Source organism: Littorina saxatilis, linkage group LG13 (genome assembly GCF_037325665.1).
Source record: "Littorina saxatilis isolate snail1 linkage group LG13, US_GU_Lsax_2.0, whole genome shotgun sequence".
NCBI lineage: Eukaryota > Metazoa > Mollusca > Gastropoda > Littorinimorpha > Littorinidae > Littorina > Littorina saxatilis.
In genome coordinates, this window is record NC_090257.1 from 25,625,952 (window position 1) to 25,640,185 (window position 14,234).

A 14,234-nucleotide genomic window follows, 5' to 3' on the forward strand; every position below is an offset into this window, starting at 1 on the left:
GGATGACACCCTGAGCATTGGAGACATTGTGTGCCTGTACTCGGAGGAGAGATCGGGGTACATGTACTCATCACAGACTAGGTGAGTGGTCGAATTAATTAGAGATCCATTTAAAATTGATGTTGTGTTATTGTATCATTGGTTTGAGTGTGCAAAGAGAGAGAGAGAGAGAGAGAGAGAGAGAGAGAGAGAGAGAGAGAGAGAGAGAGAGAGAGAGAGAGAGAGAGAGAGAGACAGAGAGAGAGAGAGAGAGAGAGCTGAGAGAGAGGGGGGGAGAGAGAAGGGGGTGAGGGAGGGATGGAAAGAGGGAGATGGGAGAGAGAAATTAAAGATAAAACCTCTGATTTAGTAATAAAAAAAAAAACTTCGACATGGCACAAACATAGGCCTAATTATGTTTACGGAAGATTTCATATTTGAAAGAAACCAAAATTAAAACGAGGAACACATTTACAAACACACAAGCCAGAGAACAAGTAAGCAAGTGACTGAATGCAAGAAAGTATGCATAATTAGTTGACTCATACATATATAAAGAGTACTTGGCCAGAACTCAAGAGTCGAGTTTCACAGACTTAGTAAGTCTGCGATTAGCTCTTTCGCTGAAATATTTTTTCTCCCCCACCAACACGTTTCACTCATTTTTGTACCAAAAACAATTCTTATGCAAAACCATCCTCTGACTTCGGGTTAGGGGTAAGTTTGGATTTTTTCCGCAAGACCGTACACTCGTAGCATCGTCTGTCCACCGCTCGTGGCAAAGGCAGTGAAATTAACAATTCAGAAAAGCGCGGTAGCGGTTGCGCTGAGGAGGATAGCACGCTTTTCTATATCTCTATTCTTTTTAACTCTCTGAATGTGTTTTCAATTAAACACCAAATAAATAAAGAAAGAAAGAACGCAGAATTTAGAAGCTTAGTCAATTTCTGTCGATGTTTGTGAACTAAGAATTCAATCGACGCCGTCCGCAGGAATTCGGTATTAAGACATACCCGAAATCTTAGTTCACAAACATCGCCAGAAATTGACGCATTTTAAAACTGTTTACATACCTAACCCATTCCCAAACTTACCCCTAACCCGTAGTCAGAGGATGGTTTTGCATAAGAATTGTTTTTGGTACAAAAATGAGTGAAACGTGTTGGTGGGGGAGAAATAATATTTCGGCGAAAGAAATTTCGTGACACCGGACCAAAGTCTCCAACTTTGACTCGTACATACATGCCTTGCTCGTCAAAATGATTTACTACCGTTATCTACCTTAAAATCCACAGACACAACACACAATTCCTTGAAGCATTTTAAACACACCGTTCAACCTACCCGGACATAATGTAGTACCACTGCTCTCTGTTTCCACAGCGCCATGTTTAATCTTGTATAAAAGCAAGCAAGGCAGTGAGAGAGTGATTGAGAACTGAATGATTAGGATAGGCCAGGTAAACAGGAGGAAGTTATGAAGTGAACAGTAAGGTCGTAAAGTCTACGTTACAGTGTATATCAATCAATCAATCAATCAATCAATCAATCAATCAATCAATCAATCAATCAATCAATCAATCAATCAATATGAGGCTTATATCGCGCGTATTCCGTGGGTACAGTTCTAAGCGCAGGGATTTATTTTTATATTTAATTTTTTGTTATGCAATTTATATCGCGTACATATTCAAGGCGCAGGGATTTATTTATGCCGTGTGAGATGGAATTTTTTTTACACAATACATCACGCATTCACATCGGCCAGCAGATCGCAGCCATTTCGGCGCATATCCTACTTTTCACGGCCTATTATTCCAAGTCACACGGGTATTTTGGTGGACATTTTTATCTATGCCTATACAATTTTGCCAGGAAAGACCCTTTTGTCAATAATGGGATCTTTAACGTGCACACCCCAATCAGTAGTGTATACGAAGGGACCTCGGTTTTTCGTCTCATCCGAAAGTAGGATATGCGCCGATATGGCTGCGATCTGCTGGCCGATGGGATGTGAACAGTGTATATATAAAAAAATTATGGAACTAGATGATTACCCGCTTCGCCGGGTACCGGCTTCGCCGGGACACCCGGCTTCGCCAGGAAGAAGTAGAGGAATACCCGGCTTCGCCGGGATGAAAGCGTTGTGGACAGTGACCTTCTAAAAATAGTAACGGGAATATGGATTGACGCCACACGAAAGAAGGGAGATAAACGCAAAACACTGGAGAAGATAAGGAAGAGTTACTGGGAATGGATCTGGGAAGATGAACAGAAAAACCAAAATCGGTTCAGCGCTGCGCGCTGAGAGCACGTGTTGAAAATTCTCATCGACCAAGTTGTGTCCGGGGTCTACCTGAATATGCCCACCAAATTTGAAGCAGATCCATCGAGAACTTTGGCCGTGCATCGCGAACACACACACACACACACACACACATACACACACATACACACACACACACACACACACACAGACACAAGTCGTGTATATATATAGAAGAGAGAGAGAGAGAGAGAGAGAGAGAGAGAGAGAGAGAGAGAGAGAGAGAGAGAGTGTGCCCGCGTGTAAGTGTGTGTGTGCGCGCGCGCGCGCGCGTGTGTGTGTGTGTGTGTGTGTGTGTGTGTGTGTGTGTGTCCGTGTCCGTGTCCGTGTCCGTGTCCGTGTCCGTGTCCGTGTCCGTGTGTGTGTGTGTGTGTGTGTGTGTGTGTGAGGAAGAGAGAGAGAGAGAACTCGAACTCGAAAACTTTATTACGGAGGGATAATAGCATTAGGTCCATATGGTCCTTTCTTACAGCTAGTCCCTACTACAATACACACAAAAAACGAAGTAAAGAATACAATTTTTAAAATTAAAAAGAGAGAGAGAGAGAGAGAGAGAGAGAGAGAGAGAGAGAGAGAGAGAGAGAGAGAGAAAGAAAGACAGACAGACAGACAGACAGACAGAGAGAGAGATAAAAGAGAGAGAGAGACAGACAGAGAGAGAGAGACAGACAGACAGACAGACAGACAGACAGACAGACAGACATAGAGAGACAGAGAGCGTTCAGCAATTCCCACACAACTACCAGATATATGTTTATGAAAGCTAACATAAGAGGTTTTCCTCGAAACAAAAAGATGGATATTTCATCCTTCTCCTCACTGGATCGTATACCATGTACTTACTCCCTCCTTGCATTATCTTCGTCACAGCGTTTGGAGATTGTATACGTGTGTTTAAAGACACTTGATCCGTCCCCCAAATCTCGAAGGCCATCGCCAGCTGACTTGCTATGTGACAAACCATTTCTTCCCGTCATATGTGTGTGTAGACTGCTTGCAAAGTAAATATAACGCGAGGATATTTGGTATTGGAAAAACCGGTATGCTGGGTACTTAGTGTCTAAAACAATGGCACACACATATATATATGACTTTGCACTCTTTGTTGTCACAGACACAGTCCTTGCTTTTCCTTTTAAGGCACACTTTTTCTCGTGAAAACAATTTGGTTCAATGTCTCAGATCCGGTCAGTCTTTTTACCAGGGATAGGACAAACCCTCAATTTCGTCACAAACTAAAAATTGAACAACCAGGGTGCTCTCCATTATCAGCGGGAATATTTCGATAATTAATTTCAAAAATGAATCCATTAAGACATGTCTAACTCACCACAGCAAGCAGTCAGGGTATTGAGTTTTTGTATTTGTTGGAGTGAAGGGGTGGCCTTATTCTACGCAAAATCCTGACCAAAATAATCCGAGATGGTGAACCGAACTGTTTTCACGAGAAGGAGTGTGCCTCTAACGCAGAATTTAGAAGCTTAGTCTCGCACTCGCTGGGGTTTGTTTGTTTGTTTGTTTGTTTGCTTAACGCCCAGCCGACCAAGAAGGGCTATATCAGGGCGATGCTGCTTTGACATTTAACGTGCGCCACACACAAGACAGAAGTCGCAGCACAGGCTTCATGTCTCACCCAGTCACATTATTCTGACACCGGACCAACCAGTCCTAGCACTAACCCCATAATGCCAGACGCCAGGCGGAGCAGCCACTAGATTGCCAATTTTAAAGTCTTGGGTATGACCCGGCCGGGGTTCGAACCCACGACCTCCCGATCACGGGGCGGACGCCTTACCACTAGGCCACTGTGCCGGTACTCGCTGGGGTGGGTATATGGGTTCTTTGTTATTATAGTGAAGTATATAATCTCCACCGGATTATGACGATCATTGAGCTCGATTAGCTTGAAGCGGATAAGCGAGTCAGTATTAACGTTCAGGTGAAAATACTACGATTAATTCGTGCGATTTTTGTTGAAGGCGAGGACTGTAAAAAGGGGTTTAATTTTTGGGGATTAAAAAAACTGAGAGGCAGTGTACCCCTGTAGACCAGCGACCTACCAGGACAGACAGACATTCCGTCATTCCGACAGCCAGCCAGCCAGCCAGCCAGCCAGCCAGACAGACAGACAGACAGATAGACAGACAGACAATTGGATATTCAGACAGACATACAGACATACAGACACACAGACACACAGACTGACATTCCAACATTCCGACAGACACACAGACAGACATTCCGACAGACAGACAGACAGCCAGACTTACATACAGACAGACATACAAACAGACAGACAGACAGACATACAAACAGACAGACAGCCAGACTTACATACAGACAGACATACAAACAGACAGACAGACAGACAGACAGACAGACAGATCCAAAGACAGACAGACAGATAGACAGACAGAAAATCGGATATTCAGACAGACATACAGACACACAGACACACAGACATACATTCAGACAGACAGACAGACAGACATTCCGACATTCCGACAGACCGACAGACAGCCAGACTTACATAGAGACAGACAGACAGACAGACAGACAGACAGACAGACAGACAGACAGACAGACAGACAGACAGACAGACAGACAGACAGACAGACAGACAAACATAGAAAGAGATAGCAATCGAAAACACTCTTACGCTGAAGAATGAAATATCAATCGATGTTTCTCTCACGGGAAAAACAATCACGATTTGTGCCCTGCAAAATACACACCAAATAAACACAAACCGTTGCGGCAGACAAAAAACTACAGCATACGAAACGTTTGCTAGTGTAACTATTATACAGTTCCGTTCCGCCTCATGGTTTTGAACTATTTAACCAGTCAAGCGCTTAGTAATGTTGGCTCTGGCACTGTCGACGGTTAAGTTTGATGTACAAATGTACAAAGGTATATTCTCCCGTGGAAACGAACGAACGGAAGAGAGTAATTTACAGATTTGAACGATGCTATAACTTGTATGTTTGGAAAGTGAATAAATAAGTAATCTTACCTGCTATGAATGTTTTGAATGTTGATTATGTGTTTCAAAGCATGTGCACGACTGTGTTTTGTTCCCCTTATAAATGTGTATGTAACATCATATCCGTTTGTGGGCGTGTGCATATGTCGAAGGATGTGTGTGTGTGTGTGAGTGAATGTGTGAGTGTGTGCGTGTGTGTGTGTGTGTGTGTGTGTGTGTGTGTGTGTGTGTGTGTGTGTGTGTGTGTGTGCGTGTGTGTGTACGTGGTGCAGGTTGAAGGTTAAGTATGTTTCCGATTTTTACGTTTGTTTTTATTATATTTAGTCAAGTTTTGACTAAATATTTTAACATCGAGGGGGAATCGAAACGAGGGTCGTGGTGTATGTGCGTGCGTGTGTGCGTGCGTGCGTGTGTGTGTGTGTGTGTGTGTGTGTGTGTGTGTGTGTAGAGCGATTCAGACTAAACTACTGGACCGATCTTTATGAAATTTGACATGAGAGTTCCTGGGTATGAAATCCCCGAACGTTTTTTTCATTTTTTTGATAAATGTCTTTCATGACGTCATATCCGGCTTTTCGTGAAAGTTGAGGCGGCACTGTCACGCCCTCATTTTTCAACCAAATTGGTTGAAATTTTGGTCAAGTAATCTTCGACGAAGCCCGGGGTTCGGTATTGCATTTCAGCTTGGTGGCTTAAAAATTAATTAATGACTTTGGTCATTAAAAATCGGAAAATTGTAAAAAAAAATAAAAATTTATAAAACGATCCAAATTTACGTTTATCTTATTCTCCATCATTTGCTGATTCCAAAAACATATAAATATGTTATATTCGGATTAAAAACAAGCTCTGAAAATTAAATATATAAAAATTATTATCAAAATTAAATTGTCCAAATCAATTTAAAAACACTTTCATCTTATTCCTTGTCGGTTCCTGATTCCAAAAACATATAGATATGATATGTTTGGATTAAAAACACGCTCAGAAAGTTAAAACAAAGAGAGGTACAGAAAAGCGTGCTATCCTTCTTAGCGCAACTACTACCCCGCTCTTCTTGTCAATTTCACTGCCTTTGCCATGAGCGGTGGACTGACGATGCTACGAGTATACGGTCTTGCTGAAAAATGACAGCTACTTGACTAAATATTGTATTTTCGCCTTACGCGACTTGTTTATACTCTGCGCTCAGCCAATAAAATAATACCTCGTACTAGAAAATCCTGAACCGTATAAACAGCTCTCTTCTGCTCATACTCACTGTACCTTCACATAAAGCCGAGTTAATCAAAGAGACATAAAACCTAAACAGCAAAGACAATCAAACCGTTTTGAAAGCTTACACAATTCTTTTCAAACCTCTGAATAGATTACCGTTGCGAGCGGAGAGAAGAGTTCTAAACAAGACACGTTTGAATGCATATTTCATGAAGTTTGCGAAAGCCAATATAGACTTGGTGAACCGTAGCATTGAAAGCACGGACAAAGCGTAAAAGTTGTTGTGTGGGATTGTGTTCTTTTTACAGTATAAAAGTTCGTTGTATTCTATTGTTTCTTTGGATAAAAGGCTTAGGAATGCAAAGCGCTGTTATTGCTACGTTAGTTTACTGATTTGGCGATCGATAATGAGTATTTTGTAATAACACTTTGACGTAAGCGCATTTGCATTTGCATGAGTGAACAGCTCAGATCATGGGTAATTTTAACACCTTCACATTTAAATGCTTATTTTATAGCCATCCATTGAATTGAGAAGAAAACAAAGCATACTAAACTGCTAAGCATGAATCAAACAATAAGAAAATAAAAAGAACCAACAGCATCGTTTTGTATGTGTGGGTAGTAAACACGTTTTATTTACAAAACACGGCGGAAAATGGCGACAAATTTGTTGCACAGCGACAGGTCACTTTCTTCAACCAAGGCCAGTACTTTCATACATGACAAAGGAAAGCAAATATGGCCTGAATAATAAAGTTATAGTGTTCCTTTGCGTGTCTGAGTGTTTTAACCAACTATCTTCTGAAACGTAATTGCACTCAGCAGATTTGTCTTCTGCTCATAACTTTCGTGTCACACGGTCTTTGCGACAAACAGAAAGATCGCATTCTCGCAGAAAATCATTGACAACACAGACCAGTCATTTTTACCATTGCATTTGGGAATGCCTACTATTATAGTGTGTTTTAAGAAAGAAAAACATTACAGTATCGGCAGCACACGACCAAATGAGTTTTCGTGTCACAGCGTTATGGGCGTGAGATTGTTTAGACTTTTTGTTCTCACACTGTAGCAAAATCATTGACAACACAGACAAGTCAGTTTTAGCATAGACATTGGGAAAGGCTACTATTATAGTGTGTTTTAGGAAAGAAAAACATTATAGTATCGGCAGAACACGACCAAATCATGACAAATGAGTTTGCGTTTTGGGCGTTATGGGCGTTTTTTCACACTGCAGATCATATCTCAAAAACTACGGAGTGGATCTTTATGAAATTTGATATGGATATTTTTGACTGGATTTTCTCATAGAAGGTTTTTCCGTTTATTGATAGGACAGTTTGATGACGTCATATTTTACCGTTTGCCAAAAGGTCGAGGCAGCACTTTCACAGTTACAGTTTTTCATCAATTTGATCGAATTTCTTATCACACAATCTCAGATCTAGGCCGGATTATGGGATTGCATTTCAGTTTGGTCACTTAAAGTTTTGTTATTGAAATGTTTGTTCGAAATATGTCATTTTTTCTAATTTTTAAAAACTAATATTTGAAACAAACAATTTATATTGGTGTATTCCCTATTGCGTCCTGTATCTAAAACTATATAGTTTTGTTGTTTTGTATTGATAATTATGCTTAAAAATGAAGAAAACCGATAAATAACCACTATCTTTATTTATGAAAAAAGACACTTAAAAACAACTTCTATCTATTCCTTACCATTTTCTGATTCCAAATATATATAGTTTCATGGTGTTTGACGTTGAAAATAGGCTAAAACTTAACAAACTCGGATCGTTGAATGGAAATTATACTTCCAAGCTCCGTGCAGCTGACATGATAAAAACACGTCATTTCAAGTGTGGAACACGCTCATGACGTCATACTGAAAGGTGATGAATTATGGCTTCACCTTGCGATGTTTCATTTCAAACATGGTAACATTTTTAAAGGGGTTTCTTTCTCAGATTTCTGTTTGCCCTGACTGTCTGTCTCTCTATGTCTCCGTCTGTCTGACTGATTCAATTAAATGTGTAATTACTTAGTTTTGCAAAAGTCAAACTAAGTAGGATATACCCAATTGATTCAGGTCTCTAAATTCTTATTGTAAAATTGTGAGTTTTATTCAAAACAAATTTAATTGGTGTTTTAAACTCAATAATGGGGCATGCTGTGATGAGTAGAAGAATGTGTGCTTACGAGCAGAAAAAGCCCATCAAAGTCAAGAATCGTGTTTTTCTTTTTCTATTTTCACCTTGTAGCTTCATACAGACACTAAGCAACAGTGTAGTACCACTTCCAGTGCAATATCTTGTACTTTAATTTTGACCATCTGTGTAACACTTTATTGACCCATGATCTGAGCTGTTGACATGAGTAAATCAGAGGTCGCGTTAACCAAACATTTTACCGGATTTTATATGAAAGTGCCGGAAACAAACTCGACAACCGGTCAGTCAGGGATTTGATTTCATTTGATGGTGTGTGTATTTTCGTATCAAAATAAAGCGCGACGGAAGCGCATTCGCCTTTGCGTGAGTAAATCGGAGTTAACCAAACATTGTACCGGAGTTTATATGAAAATACCGTAAACATAATCGTCAACCCGTCAGTCCGGGATTTGCTTTGATTTGAAGTGGGTGTTTTTTTTTAAAATATCAAAATACTTCCTTGTCGTTACAACTTAGTGTGACTGCTTACAGAAAAGCGGTATTAAAGGTGCACTCCGTCCCCTATAAACAGTTCCGCTTACAATCTCAAATCCTGCCAGGGTTCTTCTTCTTCTTCTTCTTCTTCTTCTTCTTCTTCTTCTTCTTCTTCTTCTTCTTCTTCTTCTTCTTCTTCTTCTTCTTCTTCTTCTTCTTCTTCTTCTTCTTCTTCGTTAATGGGCTAAAACTCCCACGTTTACTCATGTTTTTGCACGAGTGGGTTTTTACGTGTATGACCGTTTTTTACCCCGCCATTCAGGCAGTCATACGCAGCTTTCGGAGGAAGCATGCTGGGTATTTTCGTGTTTCTATAACCCACCGAACTCTGACATGGATTGCAGGATCTTTTCCGCGCGCACTTGGTCTTGTGCTTGCGTGTACACACGAAGGAGGATAAAGCACTAGCAGGCCTGCATATATAAGTTGACCTGGGAGATCGGAAAAATCTCCACCCTTAACCCACCTTAGCCGCGGCCGGGATTTGAACTAACGACCTTCCGATTAGGGGGCCGATGTCTTATCCGCTAGGCCACTGCGCCCGTACGGGATAAAACCATTGCTCTACTTGTTCACATACCATAGAATGAACAGTCCGGGCGCTCTCTGTGGGCAGTAGTTATATTTGTGTGTGTGTGTTTGCGTGGCTGAATTAATTTCGTAAAAGCCACAAGTGACGTGTCATGAAATTAGCTCCTTAAAAACATCCAACGCAAACTGTCAGGGTGTTGATTTTTGGTATGTGACCAAGTAGCGAGATGGTCTTATCTTAAGCCTGGTCAGACCTGGGACGGTGAACCGAACTGTTAACACTGAATCCTTCAACCAAAAGACCATCAGTTGTAATACATCGTCACTTAGTTATGTACAGTGACCGGTCAGAGCAGTAGCGATCAGTTGACAAGTTTTGTTACCGATAGTTTCACACAAAATACCGGTTCAGTACCGGTCAGTGCTAAGGCCAAAAAACAAAAAACAAAATGTTGGTTTTAGGTAACCCGACCAACCCTATTTTGTCCCACTATCCAAAAACTTGTTTTTCGTTTCTAAAAAAAAAATCAACTTTTGGCACATTTTGCGAACCATAGCGAGACTAAGGGTAGTAACCTCCTTTAAACTCGACTAAATATTATTTATTTTTTATTTTTAAAAAGCCGATCTACCGACCCTAACTTTTTTGGTCACGTTACCCTAAACCAACATATATTTTAGTTTGGTCTAACATACTATTTCTTTGTTTGTGAATATTGTCAACGGCGTTTAAAGTATTTTCATATTAGCTTTCCCCTCTCAGCGTAGTAAGTGCCCCGAGCTGAGTGAGATACACAAATGCATTTTAGTTGTAATCGATTTTATAGGACGGTATTGTTGTTTCGAAACACAGTTTTCTTTTGCGTTGGCATGGTTCTAGTGCAGAGAACAAAAACAAGAAAGAGAGGTATAAATCAAGTTCAAGGAAGATGGATTTTTGTAAGCCTTATTTGTTTGTCTCAGACTGCCGCTACATTACTGCTGACAGATTCAAGCTTCATTCTTGTGTTAGCAAACTCATTTGGAAATAATAATTCCAAATGTGACCCTCCACCACGAAATGAGTCGCATGTCACCTCGCGCGGTTCTGCGCTAGGCTTAATATAAGTCCGGGGAGTGTCTGGTAACAGTGTAAGGGGCACCTTAGTCACAGGCTTATAACTCAAACAGTTTTTGCTCTTTTCTTAAACGGTTTTCACCACTGGATAGAGCATAAAAAACTCTCTAAGACAATATAAAAATATAAAAATCATGCAAAGGTGACATGCGACTCATTCCGTCGTGGAGGGTCACAAATACTCTTCTTTAGAAACCTACCCCCCCCACCCCCTCATTGTAAAAAAAACCTATACACACATACACACAAAACAAAAACAAACACACAACACATCAAAACAAATCGCGTCCAAACAGTACACGAAAAAAACCCACCACAAAACCAACAACCCCACAGTGAGCAAACCTTCACCGGATCACGCTTTGGACTACACAGTCCGGATGATGTGGGTCGTGTACGACCCATACTTCTTAAAGAAGGATTCAACGTTAAAAGTATGGGTCGTACACGACCCGCGCCATCCGAAAAAGAATACACGTTTTGCCGCCTCTTTGCAGAGTATCGGTCGTACACGACCCACGGCCACGCCATCCGAATAAGGATAAACAGCGTAAAATTCCTTACGTAATTCCATGTGGGTCGTTCGTCCGGACTGTGTAGTTCAAATTACGTCATCGTTTATTTGTTTGTTTACAAAGATAATCTTTCAAAAGTTGGGCAATAGGAAGGTCGTATGGTGGTTGGAGATTACATGAAGTCTCAATTAAAAACTCCAAATAGTTTCAGAGATAAACACGATTTTGTGAGGTTCTGGGTCGTCCACGACCCACGAAGTACGGTGAAGGTTAAAGGAAAGATAATTGGGTGTGTCATACTGTCAGTTTGTTTCAAGGGTAATTCAAGTAATCTAAATTAAAGTGTCTCTATAAATTGTATCCATATTTGGTTATGCAAGCACGAACTTGTTATGGGGGCGAGGACGCCCCCATTCTATACGGATAGTTTAGAGGTTGACCATGGGCAGCGCCATTTTGTTGTGAAATACGTCATCAGTTTGTGTACACAGGAAGTTGTGACATCCGTCACCCTATGGGAGGGGTGAAGGCAACATTGTTCATCTGTAGAAAGTTGTGAAATCCGTCACCCTATGGGAGGGGTGACGTCAAAATTGGTCATCACAGAGTTTGTGTAACACAGGAAGTTGTGAAATACGTCACCCTATGGGAGGGGTGACGTCAAAATTGTTCAACAAAAACATGATATGTCGCATTGTGCAGGGTCAACTGCAACAAACTCAAACCGAGCCATTCATACCTAGCTGTATTTGAGTGACTTATATACCCGACATTTTTATTTCTTATTTTTAGCACAGGTGTAGGAAAAATCATGAATCAAAATGTTATTTATTTTCTAATTTAACATTTTTTTTACAAATATGACCATGGTCTTTTAAACATACAGTGACATTAAACATTGTTATGTTAAAAAAAAGAAAAAAGAAAAAAAGCTTTTGTGCACAAATCAGAAAATACATTGTACATTTTACCTACAGGCCAAACAGTGTCTGTTGGCGGCAAAGGGCCCAGCAAGTTGCTATTTTTAGATCGATTAAAAGTTGTCAAGAACAGGCGCTTACATTTGGATGTGTCCACTGATAGTAGGTTTGGTTGTGATCAATCAGAATGATGTAGGAATAAAAATGTATGACAGTTTGGTATGATGACATGTAATTCAAATATGCTGAAATGTAATATTATACATGATATAATATTATTATGGCTGTTGCCATGACCATGAACCCCAAGAAAGGTTTAATGTTATGTAAAATCAAAATACCAAAATCAAGCACCTACTAATCTGGTCTACGGTGCGGCTTGGACCTAATATGGATGGACACGCAACTCGCTCAGCCAGCCAGCGCTGCGAGACTTAAGCGGCCAACTTCGCCGCGGCGCGCTCATTGGCTCAGTATTGAACTTGCGTCAAGGCCGATGCGCGTAGATTCCCAGAATGTTTACTTTCGGTTAGATTCTTCGACAGCATTCGCAGAGGTGACTGCCGTATTGTGTACCGCAGTCAGAAGTAATTTATTACTTTTGGGAGTTTAGTAACGTGATATCAGTTTTCAATTGTTCGTTCACTTATATTGCTTTCAGATTTAACACACAAGAAACAGTAGCACGGTTTTCGTTGCGAAAATGTGCATTGGCAGTGCTACGCGATCGAATTGTGTATTATGTACACGCGGTGTTCTTCTGGAAAAGACCGAAGCGACATGTGACGTCAGTCGTTCAGCCCGCGAGCGGTGGGATGGGGGGGTTCACATGGTTTGTTTGTTTCCGAACCACACCCATAAACACACATTTCACATGTAAACCATTTGTCCGCCCCCTGTCGATATTTATCGACTAAGTTCCTTGTTGTTCATTGGCGAGCAGAACTGGTAAACACGTGTTGACTAACCAAGTAGTTTTGGAATAGAACACAGACACATACTTGGTCATGAGGAAGATTTTCAACATTTCATTGAACATTTCCTAGAAAAGTTCTGTGCACGTTTTCTCGATTATTTCAGTTCTTTTCCTGCCGTTACACTCTAACGTTAGGCCAAACCAAAATATATGTTGGTTTAGGGTAACGTGACAAAAAAAAGATAGGGTCGTTAGGTCGGCTTTTTAAATTTTTAAATTATTTTTTTTTAAATTTAGTCGATTTTAAATGAGGTTGCTTCCCTTAGTCTTGGTATGGTTCGCAAAAATGTGCCAAAAGTTGCGGGGTTTTTTTTTTAGAAAAAAAAAAAGTGTTAGGGTCGGCGAAAAAAAAATAGGGTCGGTCGGGTTACCCTAACCCAACATATATTTTCGTTTGGCTTTATGATTACGCTCGAGCGTCGAGATCCAAACCTGTCAAAGGTAGGCTTACCTTTCTTTCCGTGTGTAAAATTGTGTGGAATACGAAAAAATCTGTTTCTATTTTGACCTGGGGTACGAGGCTCCGTTCACTTCCGCACACACAAACATTCTACGGCCTATAATGGGCAGAATATAATTGCGCAGTTTCAGCGGCACAGACGATGCACGGCCTATTATTTATGCCGCGGTAGGGATTATGACGAGTACTAGCACTTTCTGCGCAGAATGAGATTTTGTTAGAACCAGTTTTGTGACATGTGTCAATCTGCTATATCTTTTCAGCACAAAATTCCCTTTCTGTAGAGATAGAGTAGCCTCGCTAGGCGATAAATGTTTTTTTTAGTGGTTTACATTTTTTACATTTTTTATTTTGTATGTGTCCATGTACAAGTTAGCCAACTGGCTGACTAATCATTCGAGTTTTACGTCCTCTTATGACCAATTTGCCTGGGGATCGGACAGGTGGATAGGCACACTGTTTTTTTCCCCGCGTAAAAGTCTGAAATAAATA